Source organism: Pelmatolapia mariae, linkage group LG3_W, assembly GCF_036321145.2.
Source record: "Pelmatolapia mariae isolate MD_Pm_ZW linkage group LG3_W, Pm_UMD_F_2, whole genome shotgun sequence".
In the NCBI taxonomy this organism is placed as follows: domain Eukaryota; kingdom Metazoa; phylum Chordata; class Actinopteri; order Cichliformes; family Cichlidae; genus Pelmatolapia; species Pelmatolapia mariae.
Genome location: NC_086229.1, coordinates 6,781,493 through 6,805,275, shown reverse-complemented (window position 1 = coordinate 6,805,275; position 23,783 = coordinate 6,781,493). Strand labels below are relative to the sequence as shown.

Genomic DNA, 23,783 nt, shown 5'->3' with positions numbered 1-23,783 from the left:
TTACAGCTTGGAAATGAAATCCATGACTAATGATTGTAGAACAAAGACACATCATTTTCAAATTGAACAGAAAAATCTTTATTGATTTTATTTTTCTCCATTTGCCATTTGTTATCAACAACATATGTATATCAATATTTGTCTTTTTTTAAAAAAACAAACAAACTATTATTTTAGAAGTAAAAAAATAAAAACAATACTTAAACTTAACAAAAAAACCTGCATGATCAAAGTGAGTAAAATGTAAAAACAAAAAACAAACAAAAAAAAATCAAAAAACAAAAAACAGTGCAATTGTGTAAAATCAGTAACAGAAAAACTCACATGATCACAAAGGTCTTGAAAATTTAGTATAATTCCAAAATAGCAACCAAAGAACTCTGAGATCAACAGGATCTAACATTCACATTCTCACTCTGGACATGACCACCTTGTGTTGTCACTGTGTTCTCATTCCTTCCTCTGTTGTAAATCCTGCTCTCAAATCATTTTTTTCTTTAGCTGTGGTCTCCATCATTGGTCCCTCTTCCTTTATGTCTGTGTCCTCTGTACTGAGTGCTCTGTCTTTGTCTGTAGTTTCTGTCTGTGTTCTCATTCCTTCCTCTGTTGTTCCTTCTGATCTCAAATCATTTTTTTCTTTAACCGTGGTCTTCATCTGTGGTCCATGTTCCTTTATGTCTGTGTCCTCTGTGCTCAGTGCTTTGTCTTTGTCTGTAGTCGCTGTATGTTGCCCATTTTCATCTTCAGCTATGTCATTTGTGCTCAATCCTTTGTTCTTTTCCGTATTTTTTCTTGTAACTTCTCTGAGTCTTTGGATGACTTTTTGTCTTTTGTTGGTATCTTTAGGTGCCTCTTTAGTCTTGTGACTTCTGAGCATCTTTGGACTTAACAACTGTCTTGCAGTCAGGCTCTTTGGTCTTTTTCTTTCTTGCTTGTTGCCCTTTTGCTTTGTTTCTTTGCTTTCATCACACTTCGCCAAAGAGCTTTTCTTCATTAGAGACCTTTTCCTCTTTTTTGGATGTGCCACTGCCGACTCATAGCTAGTCCCAGGGCCATCTTCTTTTACTCTAACTGTGTCTTTGTTTTCAGTTGTTCCTTCTGATCTCAAATCATTTTTTTCTTTACCCATGGTCTCCATCTGTGGTCCCAGTTCCTTTATGTCTGTGTCCCCTGTGCTCAGTGCTTTGTCTTCCCCTGTAGTCACTGTGTGTTGCCCATTTTCATCTTCAGCTATGTCATTTGTGCTCAATCCTTTCTCTTTTTCTGTAGTCTCTGTCTGTGTCCTCATTCCTTCCTCTGTTGTAAATCCTGCTCTCAAATCATTTTTTTCTTTACCCATGGTCTCCATCATTGGTCCCTCTTCCTTTATGTCTGTGTCCTCTGTGCTGAGTGCTCTGTCTTTGTCTGTAGTTTCTGTCTGTGTTCTCATTCCTTCCTCTGTTGTTCCTTCTGATCTCAAATCATTTTTTTCTTTAACCGTGGTCTTCATCTGTGGTCCATGTTCCTTTATGTCTGTGTCCTCTGTGCTCAGTGCTTTGTCTTTGTCTGTAGTCGCTGTATGTTGCCCATTTTCATCTTCAGCTATGTCATTTGTGCTCAATCCTTTGTTCTTTTCCTTATTTTTTTTTGTAACTTCTCTGAGTCTTTGGATGACTTTTTGTCTTTTGTTGGTATCTTTAGGTGCCTCTTTAGTCTTGTGACTTCTGAGCATCTTTGGACTTAACAACTGTCTTGCAGTCAGGCTCTTTGGTCTTTTTCTTTCTTGCTTGTTGCCCTTTTGCTTTGTTTCTTTGCTTTCATCACACTTTGCCAAAGAGCTTTTCTTCACTGGAGACTTTTTCCACTTTTTTGGGTGTGCCACTGCCGACTCATAACTAGTCCCAGGGCCATCTTCTTTTACTCTAACTGTGTCTTTGTTTTCAGTTGTTCCTTCTGCTCTCAAATCATTTTTTTCTTTACCCATGGTCTCCATCTGTGGTCCCTGTTCCTTTATGTCTGTGTCCTCTGTGCTCAGTGCTTTGTCTTTATCTGTAGTCACTGTGTGTTGCCCATTTTCATCTTCAGCTATGCCATTTGTGCTCAATCCTTTCTCTTTTTCTGTAGTCTCTGTCTGTGTTCTCATTCCTTCCTCTGTTGTTCCCTCTGATCTCAAATTGCAGTTTTCCTCGGTTGTCGTCTTTGTCTGTGGTCCATGTTTATCTCTGCCTATGTCCTCTGTGCTCATTCCTTTTATTTTTTCTGTACTTTTTCTCACTAGTCCACTGGAAACGTCTTGGTCTCTGTCTGTTGTGTTCACCAAGGGACCATTTTCATCTTCAGCTTTGTCTTCTTCATTATCAGTAGTCACTTTTTGTATACTGTTTTCATTTTCACTCAAGCTTTGTGGCCTCAAGGCTTCATTGTCTTCATCTCTTGTCTCTGTCTGTGTTTGGTTCACACCCTCAGTTGTTTCGTTTGGTATAACAACGTTTTGTATTTGTGTTTGGATTGCAATTCTTTCTAAGATAATTTTAGGATATTCCCAACATTTAAACTTCTTTTTAAGAAATTGAGTATGACTATACAAGTTTCCTGTGTCCTTTGTGGCTTTTTCTTTTTCTTTAGCATTATCTTTACCTTTGGTGGATCCCAATGTACCTGCTGCTGTAAGGTCAATGTGTTCAGAGTTATCATCATAATCTTCACCTTCACTACTCTCTGTAGTCACCATCCCTGGCATATCTTCATCACCTGTTGTGTCTTCTTCTACCCTCACTCCTGCTCTTCCCCTGCCACTCTGTTTATGTGGGTGTTTTCCAGATGTGTTTCTTGCTGCCGGGTCAATGACTTTCCTGACTTCATTGTTACTTTCATCTTTGCTGCTGTCTGTGTCATTGGTGTTTGCATGCAGTTTGGTCTTCTTTTTCACAATTTCTCCTCTTGTGGCATTTTGACTAGACTTTCTTTTCTTCAGTCCAGCATATCTTCTCTCCAACACATCTTCATTGTCTTCTGAGGTTGTAGATTCCTCAGAGTCTCTGCTTCTATTGTTCACAGCAAGTGCCTTTGCAGCATTGTTGCGGCACTTGAAGGCTTCGTCAAAGTTTAAATCTGCCTCATAAAATCTCGCCGCAGTTGCGTCAGAATAGCACATCATCCGGTGGACTTGTACCTTGCTTTGGGTTCCCAAGGATCGCCCACTCTACAAATGTAAACATTAAATAATGTTATTAATTGCACTAACATTTGAAATTTTCAAGATTTGCAGAGCTAAGGACAGAACCACAAAAGAAATACAACAGAAGACAATATAAAGAAAAAGAAATGTCCTTTCAACATTAAACACTGGGAGTAGAACCCTTTTTTTAAAGGAAGGGTGACTGTTTTATATCATCCCTCTAAAACCCCTGTCAGTCTGCCCCAGGGAAGCTGTGGCTACAACTGTAGCTTGCCTTCATGTCATGGTCCTGAGCCTGCCGGCTCAGTGTTTTGTGTTTTCTTATGCTTTTGTTCATTCCGAGTATGTATTCTGTTGTGATTTGCCATGTGTTACACTGTAAAATGTAATTCTAGCTGTTTGTTATTTCAACATATTATTCTATATCAGTTTGACGATAGATGACTGAAGTTGTTGTTATAACATAGAATTACAAGTTAAAAACGTCCCAATTACACCAAAAAAAGCTAACTTGAAAACTCATGTCCAGCTAAATCAGAAACTTATGTGAACTTGACAATGCGGGTAAGTTGAGCACAGCAGGATTCAAAACTGCCTCACGTGACTGCTACCGAGGTGCATCATGGGGAATTGGCGGTTAACGACATGCTCACTTTACTTGGATGTTTTCTAATCGTCTTCTTTGGAATATGCTTTCAAGGTGAGTAACATTGGTTATAACTATAAGGAAAGAGAGCTACAAAAGTTGGAACATGTTTTGAATTTATGGCATGACGTGTGTTTTTCTCTTTTACCGAAATGTTTGCTTTAGCTAATGTAACTTTAGCCGACAAGGTCCAGCTTGTGTGTCATGACCAAACTTGACCTAATAAACTGACATATGGCCTTTTTTATGGGTTTAATGTGGCGCTGAGCAAATCACAAGTATTGTGCCGCTAGCTTTAAGGTTGTGCACTCAACCACTGTTGCGATATTAGCAAGCTAACTCAGCTAATTAATAAAGCTTATTTCATATTGTCTCTGTACTTGTAAATTTCTTTCAAGTTCACAGGCTGTTGTATTTTGGTGGAAGTTCATTTTGGCAATATTTCCAATAACTGGCTGGGTTCAAAAAGAACTTTTTGGCAGGACTCGGATGCTTGTTGTCATCTGTTTACCCCTATGTAATCACTTAAGGTGTTATTAACTGCTGCATGCTAAGCTGCAAGAGTGCACTGAGGACAGAGACAAAATATGGTCTACAAACCAGCATTATATTAGTTTTTATCAGATAGTCCTCCAGTGTGCTTATTTTTTGCTTTAATTATATTGTGCAGTTATTTGTTACCCTGAAATGCTTTATGCTTAACAACAGTTCACTATTTTGACTTATTTCTGAACTCTTGTGATCAGTATGACTAGATTGTGTGAGTTTCCATACTAAAAGAGCTGTAGTGATAAAATAATTGGCATCAGAGACACTGATTTTTGGCATGGTATACTGCAGAAGTTTTTTTTTTTTTTGCATAATTTACCTTTTAATTAAACTGCATTCTCTGTATTGTAACAAAACTAACATTGTTTATATGTCAGAAAATTAGCAAACATGAATAAATGGCGAAAACAATATAATTATAACATATCTTTTTATTTTACTTATTTTAGGTCTGTGAAGCCAAACTTGATGCTGGGGATTTATTTTTGTCAGTGGAGTCAAATGGTAAGTTACAATTTGTGCATTTTGTCATACTGGAAACACCTCAGATTATATTGTAATTTAATAGCTCTGTAGAACAAATGATATAAAGATTGTAGTGTCAGGGTACTTCTTAAGAAGTAATATGGCACTATTGATGATCACATGCAGGTGGCATAAACTAAATATTCAGACGTGTTACCAACAAATGATTCATTAACAAAAGCAATGGAGCAGACTGTTTAGGTTCTTGTGGTTGTAATAACATCCATAACTGCAAGTTTGTCATTAATTTATTTTCACAGGTCTAGATGATCACATTTGACTTTGTCATTTAAATGAGGTGGACTTGCAAACTTTGCGCTCTTTGGGGTAAATTGCTGTCCACTACATATACACAGAATCTGCACAGTATTTCAGATCTAAAAAGGGAGTATGTAATGGACTTGCTGGCTTTAATGTAAAAAGCCTGTTGTGTAACTTTAATGAGGCAGTTGGACTAAAACAGTATTGCTCATCAAGGTAAACATCTGAGGAATAAGGAAATTGTTACTTGTCCTTTTACTCAGTGTTCTTTTAATCGCACGTTTACTAAAGTTTTACATCACATAAGTCATTTTCACAATCATTCTACTTTAAAAGATTTCAAGACAGAGCTTATTGTTCTCTGAACTTCCTTGTTTGCTGAACGGCAGGTAAAGTGCATCTTTTTGTTTGTTTGCTTTTGTGTGTTTGTGTTTTCTCTAATGGGCCTCAGATGACTGTTTGCTTAAATTTGGGTCTCAAAGAATCTTTTTTTAATTCTGCCTGTACTCTCCACCCCTCTTCTTCTATTGCTCAGGTTGAAGCAGAATTTGCCCGTCTTACATCTGTTGACCTGAAAGGGTTCCTTTTTGCTGTGCTTGACCATTATGGAGAGGTTCGTGGAGCTGTACAAAATCAAGAGCGGCATAGAAAGGCTAACTAGGCTCATAAGATGCTTCGGAGATGATGTAAGTGTTCAACTGCGAAATCTAATCCTTTGTTTAAGTTTTAGGTTATCCAGTTCAACTGATGAACTCATTGAAAGAAAGCTGATAAGTAAAGTCTGTCATCATATTTCACAACTGGACATTTAGTGTGGTAACTTTTACAGAATCTATGTATATTGGTGGTAGGTTGGATATCATATTCTACTTGAATGTCCTGATAAGCCTGATTCAAAATCTCCAATGATAATCATATATTGATGGAATTATGGATCAAAAAGCTGTGAATTTGGAGCTGTCTACATGCTTCATAAACACTGTTTAAAAAGTGTTTTTGTTTTCTTTTTGACTTCTTTGACCAGAGCCCTACACAAAGGAAGAGGACAGAGGACCTCATTTTCTAAAGGAAGATCCCTCACACACTTTCAAGACTGTGAAGGTTAGCATTGTTTCTTTTAGTAAATTTAATAATGACAGCACCACAGTGGATTTTAAATTAAAAAGTACATGTGTACTTTTTCCTCACCAAATGTATTATTACAAGATCTTTGACACTGGATTTGGTCTGGGTTTCAGAGAAACTAACTGGCAAGCTAGCATTGATATTATTAGTGTCTTGTGTTTATTCATGTCTTCACCAGGGTCTTTGACATTTCGCTGCTGTACTGTTCACTTCAGCTTTACGTTTGATTTCTCACATTGTATATTGTAATGGCAGAGATATTAGGATATTTAAGGGGCTGCAGTGGCTGCTACAGCTGTGGGGGGCAATACTTTGGTGAAATGTCCTGGACCCTGGAAAAGAGACTGTGTAGACTGGGTAAGCAATTAAAGGTTACTGGCCGAGAGTCATTGGGCAGCTGGGTAAAGGTGGATGTTGATATTCAGTGCCAATTATGCAACCTGTTCAGCCATGTCTATATGCTCTTTTTTCATGCTGTTAATATAGGGGGAAAAAATAAACTTTAATCAATAAACTGATTAAAGAAGCATTGTCTATGGAGCCATAATCTGATCCTGTAGTGTAGCTGCAGTTTGCACATTTCATGTATTCTCAGCCAGATTTGGTTTAGAGCACAGCCAATATTTAGCATAAGTAGATTTAAATTCACACACTGGTGATGGCAAGCTACATTGTAGCCACAGCCACCCTGGGGCGCACTGACAGAGGCGAGGCTGCCGGACACTGGCACCACCGGGCCCTCTGACCACCACCAGTAGGCAACAGGTGAAGTGTCTTGCCCAAGGACACAACGACTGAAACTGTCGGAGCCAGGGCTCGAACCGGCAACCTTCCAATTATAAGACGAACTGTCAACTCTTCAGTCACGATTCAGTCATCCACCCATGTGTGTGAATGACTGAATGTGTAAAGCGCTTTGGAGTCCTTAGGGGACTAGTAAAGCACTATACAAATACAGGCCATTTACCATTTAAATTGAAAATTTTGTTTGAATTCTGCAATTGAAGACATGCTCAGTTATTTATGAACATGGTCTTTGTTTAAAGCAAGAAATGGATTTGTAACATGGGGGTGCATATCTCATTCTGAAAAAACTTTAACAACTAATAAGTGTTACCCAAAGCCAATCACCATCATCCAAAGCATCAGTATGGCTCTTCTTTGGAAAGACATGAATTGTTAAGCACACGGGATATTGTGTAATTGTAATTGTGTAATTTTTTTTTTTTTTTTGTCTTTGAACCCTTTTATAGCCGACAGGTATTGAAGACACGTTTTCTAAGAGGATGAAAGTTGGCATTGCGATGGTGAAAGAAGAAGACGTCGATGTGTTGGTTGTCCTTGAGGCAGCAGTAATCCTGTCTAATCTGAGGGATGTCTCAAGTGCCATTTCCATGCTGATGGGCCTTCTTTTTGCCCTCAACATACACTATCCAAAGAAACTTAAGGACATCTTTGAAGTCATTCAGAACATCCTAATGAACATTGGTGGAAGGCAGTGCATCTCACTAGTGCATGGTCTAAGAAACAGACTCTTGCAGAAAGCCATGCAGAACTGTAATTGTATGATCCTTAGTGTTAAGGACAGTTTTTATTTTACTGTTTGTTTTTTTATTCTTGCAAGTTCTCATTCTCACTTTTGTATGTCACTAAATGACTACACTTTACATTCCAGATTAGACAATTACTCATTTGTTCATGGTTTAAGAAACTTATGTGAACAACAATATAATGCTGGACTTTGCAGATGCTTATCTCATGCAAGTCAGTAGTTTTTCCTTTGTTTTGCAATTGAGCAGACTCAAACTAATGTTTCTGAAATATCCATATTATCAAATGTTTCAGAAGCATGCAGTCATTTTCAGAGATATTGGTTCTGTGGAATTTGTTGCAATTGTAAACGAAGACAAATACAAGAGTTTGATGTCTTAGTTATTATAAACTGATCTTTACTGTCACTTATCAAAGGTTTTGTACTATTTTAATATTTCAAGTTTTATGCTAACAGGTGTGACTGAGCACAATGAAGTTTAAAAATTTTGTAAATGTAAAGAATAACTTTTCTAAAATAGCAAGTGTCCCGTTGATACATTACATTAATGCAGACTTTATGTTGTTACTTCACAAGAATCACTACTGCTCCTAGAGTATTGGTCAGAATTTCATCTTCACCCAAACTGGGCTCAAGACCAAGTTCAAATTTATTGTTTCACAGGGAGCAACCTTTGAGTTTTGATGGATTGTGAGCCTGATGAGCTACGTCACTGATTTTTCTGTTTCTCAGATGACTAAGATGGCACAATAAATGGTGAATGTTGGGTGCTCATGAGTAATTGTCTTGTCATGTTCTTAAAACAAACTTTCTGTATGAAATGATCAGATAGACTTTAATGGAATCTGTGGGGTTTTATTTTTTTTCTGTAAACAACAGAAAATTAATTTAAAGGAATGTAGATATTTAAACCTGAGATCTAAGATAAACCTAACAGGTAGTTTTGCTGAAATGGATGTTAGAAAGCCAAAAAAAAACAAAACAAAACTTAAGATGTTTAATACACATTTTTCTTTACATCCAGTCAATCAACTCTGATAATTAAAATGAAACTGATTTACAAGTTCACTCAGCTACCTTAAGGGGCTCAGTTAATTAATAAACTTAAATCAACTTAGCTAACAGATTATGTTAGTTAAGCTAAAATAGATTCCTAAGTTAAAAGAACTACTAAAGTATTTGAATTAACTAAAAAACCCAAGTCAACTGAACTAGGACAAGAGTTTAAACAATAGATTATTTTAATTTAGCTGAAAGGGTTTTCCCAAGTAAAGATGACAATTAAAGGAGTTGAACTGACTAATAAATCTCAGTCAACTAAACTAAGATGAAAGTTTAGACAACATGTGATTTTTCATTAAGATAACAATTGGTTGTGTTATAAGAACAAACTCTATTTCTTGACTTAACTTAAAATTTTAAGGCAGCCCTGTACCTGATATTTTTAAGTTGAAACAACAAGTTATATTTTACAGTGTGGATGCTGTTTCAATCTGTCTGACCTCATGTTCATCATTGACCTCTGCAGTCCCTCCCTCTGTGATGTAGAGCTCTGTGTAGATCTGATTCAGAAGGGTTGGGCTTCCTGCTTTAGCGATGCCCTCAAACACCCACTTGAACTTCTTCTTCAGGGTGGATTTAAGGTTTCGATGACAAACTGCAGCTGGAAGTTCTGAATAACAATAACAAAAAACCAACTTCAAGAATCATATTTTACAAAATGCTGATGACAGTTTTTGACCCACTGAGAAATTACAGAACACACTGGTGTCACAAGTGTCTCATTTATCTAACAGGTTAAAACCTTAAGTAAGAAATCCTCTTATTGTTCTGCAGGTGGTCAGCCAGCTCCTCCTGCTTCATTCTCCTCAGGAAGTGCACTGTGATCTTCACAAATGCCTCTCTGCTGCTTCTCTGCTCATCATCCTCCCTCTGAAACTCCAAGCACTGGGGTTTATTTGGATTCAGAGCCTTCTGGATCTTCTTCAGCTTGTTCTTCACAAAAGTGACGATGTTGTCCTCCAGCAGCTGGAACAGAATAATTTATGAATGACCCACCACTCTGAACTTCAGTCTACACAACAGCCACTTCTTTACGATCAAGGAGCATATCATCCACGATCTCTTCAAGTTTGACTTCTGATCATCTATCTATCTGATCAACTGAGACTTTGTCCACAACTCCACAATCCCAAAACGTTGATTCTGTTCATATGAATGCAGTGATTTCAGTGGGAGAAACATTTCACTGGTGTTCAGAGGTGAACTACCAACAGGTTGATGATCGAAGCCAGAAACTTGGAGATGTTTCAGGTGACTGAGTTGATTGTACAGCCAACTGGTCTTAAAGGTTCTCTCTGTTTACACATACAGATCAGTGTTTAAGGTTTGACTCTCATCATCCACTGGAGCACAAACTGGGCGTCATCAGGACGCTACAACACAGAACAAACACCATCCCCACTGACACAGCAGCCAGGGAGGCAGAAGAACATCACATCAAGAAGGTCCTCAGTAAATGTGAACGCTGGTTTGAGGGCGGAGTCAAGGAGGCCATTTATGTGAAAACGGAAAGACCATCTCTGAATGGAGGAGGGGCCTAAGAGTACATCTGTCACCATCTCACAAGGCTGTGATTGCAGCTATTCCCAAGCTCTCTGTGAATGGGACTCATGACCATTGATCAGTTGTTGTTGATCAAAGGTCCTGACAATATGCGTACCAATGATCAAGGAACTGACCTCCCAGCCCATTGTTCCTTCAGTGCTGCTGGTTTCTGTCATTATACAAATATTCTGTTTATAAGGTTGGAAACCTGCAGTCAGCTGAGACTGAAGGAGTCACCTGATAATGATGAAACGTTTCTCCCACTGAAAACATCCAGATGAACAGAATCGACCTTTTTGGGATTCACTTACCTGGATGATTGAGCATCAAGACACAACTCTGTGACTTTTCTCAGATGAATAAATCCTCTCCTCCAGGTTTGTTTACATCTACCAGCCCTGAGGCGCTGCCCAGGGACAATAATCTATGTGAGAGGTGGAAAGTCATACAGGTGTCTGCTCCTGCCTTCAGTTATTTTTATCTACTGTGTGTCAACTGGCTGAACCTGCTCCAGCTGTCTACCATCCCCCTAAACTCAACAATGACTTAGTGATCTATCCATTCTCTGACCAAACACATCCTGCTGCAGGAAGTTAACATAGCAGCACACTGATGATCCCACTCACTGTGAACAACACATTTGGACCTGATTTGCTGCTCTGGTTTACACATGAACTTTGACTGCTGTCACCAACTTGAGAGGCCCTACAGAAAAACTACACTTGTCCATAAAAAGATGTATAAAAATCATAAACTACATTATAAGGACAGCGTTGCTCAATCAACTCTAATTACTATGGCCATGTTATCTCTTTTAATTAAGGTACAGACACTCAAACTTGCTGCTTTCAGTGAGAAGTCAAATGTCTGAATATGAGCTGGAAGCTGCTGAGAATCCTCCTCCTTCCCATGGGGTTTACTTTCTCTACTACTTTCACTATAAACACGCCCCTTTCATGCACCTGCAGAGGGCCACCAGCAGATGGAGCTGTCTTAAACAAATCCACTGTGATAGTTAGCTGTAGATGATTTTCTCAGTATGACTGTAGGTCTTATTCTTTAGATTTATTTAAACTCTTATATTGTGCACAAGTGTTGAGCGACCCATCATTTCTGTGTACTTTTCATAAGAGCAGCCAGACTTTCTGCTAGTTTTTCTTTTGCTCTGCAGGTTTTATGAAGATGTGTCAAAGTTGTTCTTTGGACATTGGCTGCTCTTTAAACCATTTTCAGTCCTCGCACAGGAACATTCTTGACGCTAAATCCAAGTGTGTTAGACCAGAGTTAACTTGATAGATATGTGTGGGTGTGTAACTCTTAGAAGCTGATTGGCTGCTTTTTATGGGGGCTGGGTCTTTGGAAAGTAGTAGCTGCTCAGATCGACTCACCACAGGTCGCCAGGACTGGATCTACTGGTTTCCATTACAGTTGAGGACCTCCTAATGTGGTCGTCTCAATACAGCCGAGTGTCGACTCACATCATTAGTAAGTGCTAATGCTGCTAATTTCCATCATATTTGTCATTTATTTCTCAAAGTTATTGTAGAAAGAGTTATTCAGCTTCATTCCCACTGATCTCAACTACAAACTATTTCACTTTGGTTTCTGTTTGAAGCCTCGATCTTTAAAACGTTTCCCTGTGATCACATTTGCACCGTCTGATCTCAAAGTTTGTTTTCTTTTGGTCATTTAGTCCACAGAGTCCTTGGTGTTCTGAAAGGGACCTATAAATAAATGTATCATTATTAATATTAATAATAAAGTAGTTGTTGTACATGTACAGACCATAAATATGGAGTCCAGCTGTGTTTGATGCTGCTGGGCAGACTGACCACTGGGAACCTCTGAGCTCTGCTGGTCCACTCTGTGGAGGAACCATGGAGACACATACACACACACACACACACACACACACACACACACACACACACACATATAGATGAGGCATTTACAATGTGAGTTTAGCCTCTTAAAGCTGTGTTCAGTCACTTTTGCTGCTTCCCTTTTTGCATCTGTATTTGTAGTTTCTCTGTCAGAGATCAAAATGATCAATAATACAAATGATACTCCAGAGTCCTTCCACTTTTATCCTGATCACTGACACTTCTTTGTTGGGTTTTAAACTCTTAATTGCCTGAATGACTTCAATGTTTTTCTAACTGAACTTTGTTTCTAAAGTTAAAGGCCGTCTCTCAGTAAATGTACTTGTGATATGTCATCATTCACAGATCAAGTACCTTTAAACTCAAAGTACGTATAAAGCCAAGTGTGTAAGTTCATCTCTGAATGTTTGTGATTCCTACGTTAAGTTTAACAACTGATATATGGAGCTCGGACGTCTATGCGTTGCTGAGTCTGTTTGTTTGTTAATTCCAACCATCAAACTGTTTACCTGCAGCACAGTTTGTTTGTTTCAAAGTAAAACTTTGAAACACTTTTTCGTACTTGTTCAATTCAATTCAATTTTTCAATTCAATTTTATTTATATAGCGCCAAATCACAACAAAAGTCGCCTCAAGGCGCTTTATATTGTACAGTAGATTGCACAATAATAAATACAGAGAAAAACCCAACAATCATATGACCCCCTATGAGCAAGCACTTTGCCGACAGTGGGAAGGAAAAACTCCCTTTCCCATTCTACTTTTAAATACTCTAGGAACAACAAGTAGGCCTGCAGAGCGAGAGCAAAGTGCTCTAATAAGGTGATATGGCACTACAAGGTCATTAAGGTAAGATGGGGCCTTATTATTTAAGACCTTGTATGTGAGGAGCAGGATTTTGAATTAAAGTCTGGATTTAACAGGAAGCCAATGAAGGGAAGCCAAAACAGGAGAAATATGCTCTCTCTTTCTAGTCCCTGTCAGGACTCTTGCTGCAGCATTTTGGATTAGCTGAAGACTTTTCAGCGAGTTTTTAGGACATCCAAAAATGAATTACAGTCGTCCAGCCTGGAAGTAATAAATGCATGAACTAGTTTTTCAGCATCACTCAGAGACGGGATATTTCTAACTTTAGAGATGTTGCTCAAATGGAAGAAAGCAGTCTTACATATTTGTTTAATATGTGCGTTGAAGGACATGTCCTGGTCAAAAATGACTCCAAGGTTCCTCACAGCATTACTGGAGGCCAAGGTAATGCCATCCAGAGTAAGAATCTGCTTAGATACCATATTTCTAAGATTTTCAGGGCCGAGTACAATAACCTCAGTTTGATCTGAATTAAGAAGCAGGAAGTTAGCGGCCATCCAGGTCTTTATGTCTTTAAGACATTCCTGCAGTTTAACTAATTGGTGTGTGTTACCTGGCTTCATGGACAGATAGAGCTGCGTGTCTTCTGCATAGCAGTGAAAATGTATGCTATGTCTTCTAATGATGCTGCCTAGGGGAAGCATGTATAATGTAAATAGAACTGGTCCTAGCACTGAACCCTGTGGAACACCATAATTGACCTTAGTGTGTGAAGAGGACTCTTCATTTACTTGAACAAATTAGAGTCTATTAGATAGATATGATACAAACCACTGCAGTGCAGTACCTGTAATACCTACAGCATGTTCTAAGCGCGCTAATAGGATATTATGGTCAACAGTATCGAACGCAGCACTGAGGTCTAGCAAGACAAGCACAGCGATGAGTCCACTGTCAGAGGCCATAAGAAGATCATTTGTAACCTTCACTAAAGCTGTTTCTGTGCTGTGATGAGCTCTGAAACCTGACTGAAACTCTTCAAATAAGCCATTCCTCTGCAGATGATCTGTTAGCTGTTTGACAACTACTCTTTCAAGGATTTTTGATATGAAAGGAAGGTTGGAGATTGGCCTATAATTAGCTAAGACAGCTGGGTCTAGAGATGGCTTTTTGAGTAAAGGTTTAACTACAGCCAGCTTGAAGGCCTGTGGTACATAGCCGATTATTAGAGATAGGTTGGTCATATTTAAGATTGAAGAATTAATTAATGGCAGGACTTCTTTGAGCAGTTTTGTAGGAATGGGGTCTAAAAGACACGTTGATGGTTTGGAGGAAGTAATTATTGAAGTTAACTCAGAAAGATCAATTGGAGAAAAAGAGTCTAACTTAACATCAATGGTACTAAAAGTAGCTGTAGATAATGTTACATCTGTGGGATGATTATTGGTAATTTTTTCTCTAATGATAAAAATTTTATTTGTGAAGAAGTTCATGAAGTCATTACTAGTTAACGTTAAAGGGATGGTTGGCTCAGTAGAGCTCTGACTTTTTGTCAGCCTGGCTACAGTGCTGAAGAGAAACCTGGGGTTGTTCTTATTTTCTTCAATCAGTGACGAATAGTAAGATGTTCTGGCTTTGTGGAGGGCTTTCTTATAAAGCAGCAAACTATTTCTCCAGGCTAAATGATGATCCTCTAAATTTGTGACACGCCATTTCCTCTCCAGCTCATGAGTTATCTGCTTTAGGCTACGTGTTTGAGAATTATACCACGGAGTCAGGGACTTCGGATTTGAGGCCTTAGTTTTCACAGGAGCTACAGTATCCAGAGTCGTATGTAGTGAGGAGTTAAAATTATTAACAAGATAATCGACCTCTGTTGGGGTAGTGGGTAAGATAGCTGCTCTGCTCTATGTTGGTACAGGGCATTGAAGATGATAACAGTGGGTGGATTATATTCTTAAACTTAGTTACAGCACTTTCAGAAAGACATCTACCGTGATAAAGTCTACTCGCCACTGCTGTGTAATCAATTATTGTAAATGTAAATGTTATCAGGAAATGATCAGACAGCAGAGGGTTTTCAGGAAACACTGTTAAATGTTCAGTTTCTATGCCATATGTTAAAACAAGATCTAGAGTGTGATTAAAGTGGTGGGTGGGTTCTTTTACATTTTGACAGAAGCCAATTGAGTCTAATAACAGATTAAATGCCATGTTGAGGCTGTCATTTTTAGCATCTACATGGATGTTAAAATCACCCACAATAATTATTTTATCTGAGCTGAGCACTAAATCAGATAAAAAGTCTGAGAAATCAGAGAGAAACTCTGTGTAAGGCCCAGGTGGACGATAGATGATAACAAGTAAGACTGGTTTCTGAGTTTTACAGCTGGGTTGGACAAGGCTCAGCATCAGGCTTTCAAATGAATTAAAAGTCTGTCTTGGTCTTTCGTTAATTAATAGGCTGGTGTGAAAAATTGCTGCCACACCGCCCCCTCGGCCTGTGCTTCGAGGTTTCTGGTAGTTAGAATGACTCGGGGGTGTTGATTCATTTAAATTAACATAATCATCCTGCTGCAACCAGGTTTCTGTAAGGCAGAGTAAATCGATTTGTTGATCAATTATTAAGTCATGTACTAACAGAGACTTGGAGGAGAGAGACCTAATATTTAATAATCCACAATTCACTGTTTTACTCTTTGGTTCAGATGTGGATACTGTATTGTTCTTTCTTTTTAATTTTTTATGTTTAAATTGTTTATTGCTGGTTTTCATTTGTTTTTTGACTGTTTGGGAGCTGACACAGTCTCAATGGAGATGGGTTTTTTGGGGGGTAGCAGGAGGAGAGAAGCTGCAGAGAGGCGTGTAAGACTGCAACTCTGCTTCCTGATCCCAACTCTGGATAGTCATATTTTGGCGGGTTTCATAAATTTGCAGTTTTAAATTTCCTTCAGTGTCGCCTGCTCTGGACCCTGGAAGACAAATGACTATGGTTGCCGGTGTCTCTAGCTTCACATGTCTGAGAACAGAATCACAAATTACCAGAGTTTGACCCCCGGCGGGTGTGTCGCCTAGTGGGGAAAAACGGTTAGACACATGAAATGGTTGGTGGTGTACCTGGGGCTTCTGTTTAAGACTATGCTTGCTCCTCACCGTCACCCAGCCACCCTCTTTCCCCAGCTGCCGGGGAACAGCTAGCGGCACCTACGCTATCTTCGGCTGCAGCAGCTACAGGGGCCTGGCTAGCTACGGGTGAATGAAGGGTGCAAAGCCGAGTCTCCAATTCAGTAATCCTGGCCTCCAGAGCTGCAAATATGCTACATTTGTTACAGGTATCATTACTGCTAAAGGAGGCCGAGGAGTAGCTAAACATCTGACACAATGAGCAGGAAAGTGTAGGAGGGAAAGGTAAAGTAGCCATGGTGCTAACGAGTTCGCTACGAGTTAAGCTAAGCTAGCGAAACAGTACAGAGACAGTGAGTGAATACTTTGGCTATAAATTAGGTAGTGAGTACACAGAAAGTGTGCTTCAGATGAAGCATGTGAAGATTATACTATGAAAACAGAATGTATTTAAAAGTTTTTGTCATGGTCCTGGGTCGAGCGACCCAGTGTTTGAATTTTATGTATCTTTTGTATTCATTTGTGCCTTAGGTTAGTTCACCTAGTTAATTTCTAGATTGCTGTATCGTCCTGTTTCTTAGTTGTTTATGTCATCTCCCCCTGTACTAAGTCTCCTTCATTCATGCATCAGCTCTGTGTGGTTATGTTTAGTTCATGTCATGCCTAGTCTCCATGTTTCCTGTTTTACTTTGAAATTCTGTATTCAATGTCAGTATTTGTAGTTTCACTCTCCCTGTCCTGTCATTAGGTTCATGTGTATCAGCTGCTCCCCCTCATGTGTTTCCACTTCCCTTGATCATCCCTTATGTGTATTTAGTCTCTGTTTCCTAGTCTTTGTTCAGGTTTTCCCTCAGTTACTTTGTTGCCTTTTTCTGTGAGTTTTCGGCCCTCAATAAAAGGCTTGCCTTTTGTTAAGTCCAGTTTTGTCTCCTCGCCTCTGTCTGCTCTTGGGTCCTCCACTCACTCCACACGGTCTGCCCCGGCAGTCCGTGACAGTTTTTAATTAAATTGCTAAGCAGATAAGCTACTCAGAATCACCACTGTGTTTGAGCAGGAACAGGAAGTGATACTCTACCGTAAAGTGAGCGAACACCAAGTGATAGCGCCACCAAGAGTCAGGGAGAAGGAAAAAGTTTTTTGCAAAACTTGTGCATAGGATTTTAAAATTGACAATTCATATTTGCATTCAAAATTATGAAATATGATTCATTAAACATGTTTGTGGTTGTTACAGTACAAAATATAACATTCTACTCGGATTTTATGTTTTTTGTCTGATTTTAGATCAGTTGTGTTAATACAGTTTGTCAAAATGAAAACATAACTGTAAATTCAGACACGTGAGGTTGTGCTTAAAGGGATGATACCAAAAAAGGCAAAGTAAATAGTTTTTAAAGGTAAAATGTGGAGGAAATATCAAAAGTAGTTAAAAATGGCCAATTATACCGTGGACCCGAAAGGGTTAAACACTTTTCTAAAGTAACGCAATAGTTACTTTTCAAGTAATTAATTGCTTTTAGAATATTATAACTCAGTTAATAACTCAGTTACTTTTTTGAAGAAATAACTAGTAACTATAACTAATTACTTTTTCAAGGTAATTTGCCCAACACTGTTTATATGTCACTACTGCATGTCCTTAACTTTTGTCTTCTCTCTCCTTTTTTTGTCTTTTGTTCTTGTCTCTCTGAGCTCATCTCTTCTCTTTCCCCTCACCCTGCAACCAGTCATGGTAGATGCTCTTCCTGGAGCCTGTTTTCACTGGGAGGATCTTTGTGTCAAAGGGAGTTCTTCCTTCCCACCATCACCAATTGCTGCTGTGGTGGGAACAATCATATGGTTATTGTTAATGAGTCCAATAGCAGAGGGTAAGAAGCTGTTCTTATGGCGAGAGGTTCTGGTGCGAATGGACCGGAGCATCCTGCCTGAGGGGAGCAGGTCAAACAGACTGTGTCCAGGGTGAGAAGGGTCAGCTGTGATCCGAGCTGCACGCCCCAGTGTCCTGGAGGTATACAGGTCCTGCAGAGATGGGAGTCTGCAGCCAATCACCTTCTCAGCAGAGCGCACAACACGCTGCAGTACCTGTTTGTCCCTGATAGTGGCTCCAGCGTACCACACGGTGATGGAGGAGGTGAGGATGGACTCGATGATTGCAGTGTAGAATTGCATCATCGTCCGTGTTGGCAGGTTGAATTTCTTCAGCTACCTCAGGAATTACATTTTCTACTGAGCTTTCTTTAAGATGGAGGTGATGGTGGTCTCCCATTTCAGGTCCTGGGTGATGGTGGTACCCAGGAAGTGGAAAGAGTCCACAGTGGTGATGAGGGTGTCAGTCAGGATGATGGGGCCGTGTGCTTCCTGAAGTCCACAATAATCTCCACTGTCTTCTAGGCATTCAGCACCAGGTTGTTGTGACTGCACCAGGGCACCAGGCGTTCAACCTTCCTCCTGAAGGCAAGGTGTACGTGTATATTTCCCATGCTGTATGTCCACAGTCACAGTGACAGTCAGTGACATTGACAGAAGGATGAAACAAGGCTGTGAATCATTTCAGTCTGTGTGGGTGACAAAAAGGCAGATAGGAGAAGCTAATATTTGGAAATGGAAGCGTAAATACTGGAAACATTCTGTTATTTGACAACAATAACAGGAGAATGTGTACTTGAGAACACATTTATTGTGAATTCAGCTGTGAATGTAGAGTTTGTCAGAATACATCATGGTCAAAAATCCTGAGGGAAAACAGTCTTAGCATTAGCTCCTAATGGCAGCCTACTTAGCAATAACTTCTCACATCATTATAACACAAGAGAAAAGGTTATTAGCGTTAGCTACTAATGCTTAGTCACCTTAAATTAGCTTTAGCTGCTACTTAGCATTAACTCCTCACATCGTTATAATGCAGGGGAAAAGAGTTAGCATTATCGGATAATGCTAATTCACATAAAATTTGCATTAGTTAATAATGGTAGACTTCTTATAATTTGCTGCTCTTATTCATATAAAACAAAGGAAAATGGTATGAGCATTGGCTCCTAATGCTTATTCACCTAAAATTAGCATCACCCACTAATGGTAGCCTATTTAGCATTATCTTAATGCTAAATGAAGTTAATAAAAGTAAGTAAGAAAAGACATTGTTAGCATTAGCGGATAATGCTAACTCGCATGAAATTTGCATTAGCTAATAACAGCAGCCTTCTTAGCATTAGCTGCTCAGATTGTTATAATGCAAGGGAAAAAAATTAACATCAGCGGTTAATTAAGGAGCTTGGAAAGAAAAGCGTCTGGACTTCTTGAGTTGCTTGAAGACGTTTCACCTCTCATCCGAGAAGCTTCTTCAGTTCTAAGGATCAGTGGTGGAGAGTCCCAGATTTAAACCTAGTGGGAGTTTCCCCCCCAAAGGGGGACAAAGGACCCCCTGAAGATCCTCTACCTAATCACATGAGCCAAGGTGTGAAAGCAGGTGTGGGTCCTAATCAGCCAGGGTTTCGGGAGAGCTCATTGTGAAACCTGGCCCCACCTTCTCATGTGAATTCCTGAGGTCAGATGGCCCAGGATGTGAGTGGGCGTTAAGGCGTCTGGGGAGGGAACTCAAAACTGGATTATAGATGGCAGACAGTTGGTGTCGTAAGCCCCGCCTCTGTTCAAGGATGGTCGCTCACAGTGGACATAAATGGCTTCTTTCACTCCTCTTTCAAACCATCTGTCCTCTCTGTCCAAAATGTGAACATTGGCATTCTCGAAAGAGTGACCTTTATCCTTAAGATGCAGATGGACTGCTGATAGATATGATTTCTGATAAATATGGTTTTGTGATGTTCTCTGTCAAGCACAATAACAGAGAAACATCCATCTCCTCCTCCTCCTCTGTCTCTGTCATGTTACGGCTGTGTGCAGACAGGAATAGGACCCAAGGTGCAGACTCCGGAGACAGTCATGAACTCAAAACAGCTTTATTGCTGGACAAAGAAAATCTACAAAACCTAAACTGAAAAGAATCTAACAAAACACACACAGGGAGCCACAGGGAGAAACACACAGCATGAGGGACGACGCGACACTGACTCAAAGAAACACAGGGTTTAAGTACACTGGGAAGTAACGAGGGGAATGAGACACAGAAGGAGGGCACAGCTGGGAGAAATCAAAACTAACGAGACAAGGAAGCAAAGCAGGACACATTCACATAAGACCCGGACCTTCAAAGTAAAACAGGAAGTAACACAGACTGAACTTACAGACACAGACTCACAGGCAAGCACTACAGAGGAAACAGAGGTGGGAACAGGGCAGACACAGACACTGACTGGACACGAGGATATAGCAGACAGCAACTAAGGATTACACAGAGACATAAACCATAAGACAGAACTCCAACTGAGAAACCAAAGACTAGAAATGATAAATAACATAATAAGCTCAAAACCCTGGGTCAACGACCCAGGCATCCTAACAGTCTCTAACAGAGCAGCAGTGTATGTGGACTGTCCTGCTGGCACTCTGTCCTTCTACAGAGTCTCCTCTGACACTCTGATCCACCTCCACACCTTCAACACCACATTCACTCAAACTCTTTATCCTGGGTTTACCATCTGGTCTCGTTGTTCCTCAGTGTCCCTGTGCTGAGTGGAGTGTAAAGAGTGTCTCCTGTTAGAGAAACACTCTGACTGTTGAACAGTTCAGTCTGTACATGTCTGTCTCTTTCACTCACAAACACGTTTTCAGATTCATGGATTCAATCAGTTGATGTTTGAAACTGTTTTTAATGATTCCATGTAAACTTCTTGTTTCAGCCATAGAAGCTGAAAATATTGTCTCAATAGTTTTGAATGCAGTTCTAAGCAGCATCGGATTGTATTGAGGGATCATAATGCATGTGGCTGATCTAATAAACAGCAAAGGCTTCAGTCCTTATGTGAAACTAGTCTTGTTTTTCTTTTTTTTACCATGGTGAACAAGAACATGGTGCAGGATGTTGGTAACAGCTTGGTTATCAAACTCTTAGAAACATGTAAATATGTGTGTATAGCACTGCATATGTTGTGTATCACTTTAGTTTGTATGAAACATGAAATCTATCACAAAGGGTCCTGGTGAAGAATCTGCTGGACTTTGGTGACAGACATTAGATTTGCTTTGATGTCAAACTTTTAGATGCTGTTTCATTGTTTTTCATTCAGCTCTAATATGATCAAACGCTGCATCAAAAACAAAGAGGAAGTGATGTCACATGTGTCACTATACAATTTGCATTCATGAGTGAATGAGCACGTTGAATAAAGTTGAATAATGATAAATAGGCTTAGTTGAATAAAATTGAAGGACAGCGGCCCTCGAGGACTGGAATTTCAGTCCCCTGTCATACAGAATATGACAGGTGTGGTTGAACTGCATGAAGACTTAAGTTTCTCTTCTCTTCTGGCAGGACAGGAATGTGGCCTTGTCCTGTGAGCCACCGTAAGGATGTACTTAGAGTAGAACTGGACTGTCACCGGCCTCAGGCTCTTCACCTTTTCAAAGACAAAGCAGTCATTTAGATAAAATATTAGATATTGTTTACCTGTAAATGCACAAAGAGAATTTAGAAATGTAATTATTGAAAAGAGTGAACAAGCACTGATAGTGTAATCTACAGCTGTGGCCGACTGTTTAGAGAATGAGAAGTGTTGTTTATTTACAAAGTTTGCTGTTTTAGTGATAGTTGTATATCACATTATATCACTTCAAACAGAGGTGATCTAGTAATGCTGCACTAATGAATTAAACTATTCACTTTAGTTAAAGATGGTGAAGATGGTGGAAACCGATCACTTCTAAACATTACTAACCAGGTATTCTTTGAAGAGGATGCTTGGGTTTAGAGAAAGACAAAGAGATGTCAGCAGTATCACGAATACCACATCAATATTGGAGGAAGCAGGTAAAGGCCACTATTTGAACTTTAAAATGCAAAACAAGAACGATCGACTAATGACATGTATTGACTGCATTTAAGCTAACTTAACAATAATCCTCAGAAGAAGAGCAATGTTGACAATGCTATATAATAACTTTCTCTAACAATAATTACTGTGTGACCTGGTCTATTGACATCCATGTGTGACTCAAATGTAGTGAAAAACTTCGTAAAATCTATAAAATGTATTTTTTGGCATAATGTACGTTATTATACGTTAATAGAATAGAACAGATCTTTACTGTCACTCTTACAAGAACAATGAAACACAGTTTGGCATCTCTCCCTCAGCAGCAGGTTGACTTTTACCTTAAAATTCCTTCAGACTAAGAAAAAATGAAAAGAAAAAGAGAAACTAAAAAAACAGACTTAAAGTTTAAGAGGTGCGTACACAGGGAATGGATGTAATAACTAAGCATCTACACAGATATGTACAAGTTATATGCCATACAAAGGAGCAGGTGATCAGTGCAATATAAGGTGCAATGTGATGGGTGGTGGTGCACATTGAGTGTCCGGGGTGCGAGGGGTCCTTGAGGATGACATTGCCAGTATATAAATGTCTCTGAGGGAGGTTAATGTCTGGCCCTGGGCCGCTCTGCTGCCCTCACCACCCGCTGCAGTTTCCTCTTGTCCTCCACAGCAGTTGAACCACAGTGTGCAGCAGAAGGATCTCCATGGTAGAAGTTCATTAGCAGTTTGTGATTAGTATTCTTGGACATGACACAATCTGATCATACGTAGATCTTAAATTAAAAACCAATGATTGATGCAAAACTCATTTGTTGCTTTGGTTTTGCTATTTTCAGTTTATTTAATATAAACTTTTAGTTATGTAATTTCTTCTTCAAGTAAGGCAGGCTGCCGAACAAACCTCTTCTCCGGCACGCCACACTTGTAGAGCTTCCTGGAAACTGTGACTGTAACAAGAGCAGATGTGGAAAGGGGTCGTTCAAATGTGACCGGTCCAAATTAGAGGAACAATTTGAAGGTAAATTGTTATTACTAATCCTTGATAAACAAAGATCTTAATATTAATGTTTCTCTGAAACAGAAACTGAAACAGAAGCTCTGTTGATATTATTTTGCTGTAGCAATTTTAAATTTTGTACCTCTCCATAACTCAGATGTAATATTTAATCACAGCTAACAAAGTAACAGAAGAAAACCTTTTCTGTCTTACTGAAAATGACATCACTGAGTTAATCCCTGAAGTTGGTCCAACGGTAAGATTCAGACGCAGTCTTGGGCAGTTAAAGGTAAGTCTGTCACGGTTCTGGGTCTTTGTGACCCAGCATTTTAACTTCTTGTATTTTACATTGTGGTTCTGAGTCCTTGGTTGTACTGTTTTGAAGGGGAAAACAGGAGGTGAATCACTCCTCCTGTTTTCCCACAGCGTTTACACTTCAGTCTGTTGTTGGTGGCTTTTTTGTGGCAACTGTGACACTTAGTAGTAGAACTGACACACTAAACAACCACTACACTAACTATATACTCTTTCCCAAGGAGGCTGAGGAAATTTGATAAGTCGGCCAAGATCCTCAGCAGGTTCTACAGCTGCACTGTGGAGAGCACCCTGACCAACTGCA

General features: G+C 39.4%; 1 protein-coding gene and 1 long non-coding RNA gene across 2 annotated transcripts in view; both read left to right on the top strand.

The window, feature by feature from the left end:
• LOC134624176 (protein NLRC3-like) overlaps positions 1 to 23,783 on the top strand; it is a 305,899-nt gene that overhangs the window by 254,204 nt on the left and 27,912 nt on the right. The gene's annotated exons all lie outside the window — the stretch shown is intronic.
• LOC134624220 (uncharacterized) lies at positions 5,718 to 7,586 on the top strand. Its single transcript, XR_010093486.2, has 3 exons — positions 5,718 to 5,824; positions 6,163 to 6,239; positions 7,517 to 7,586. It is a non-coding gene; the product is annotated as an uncharacterized LOC134624220 (long non-coding RNA).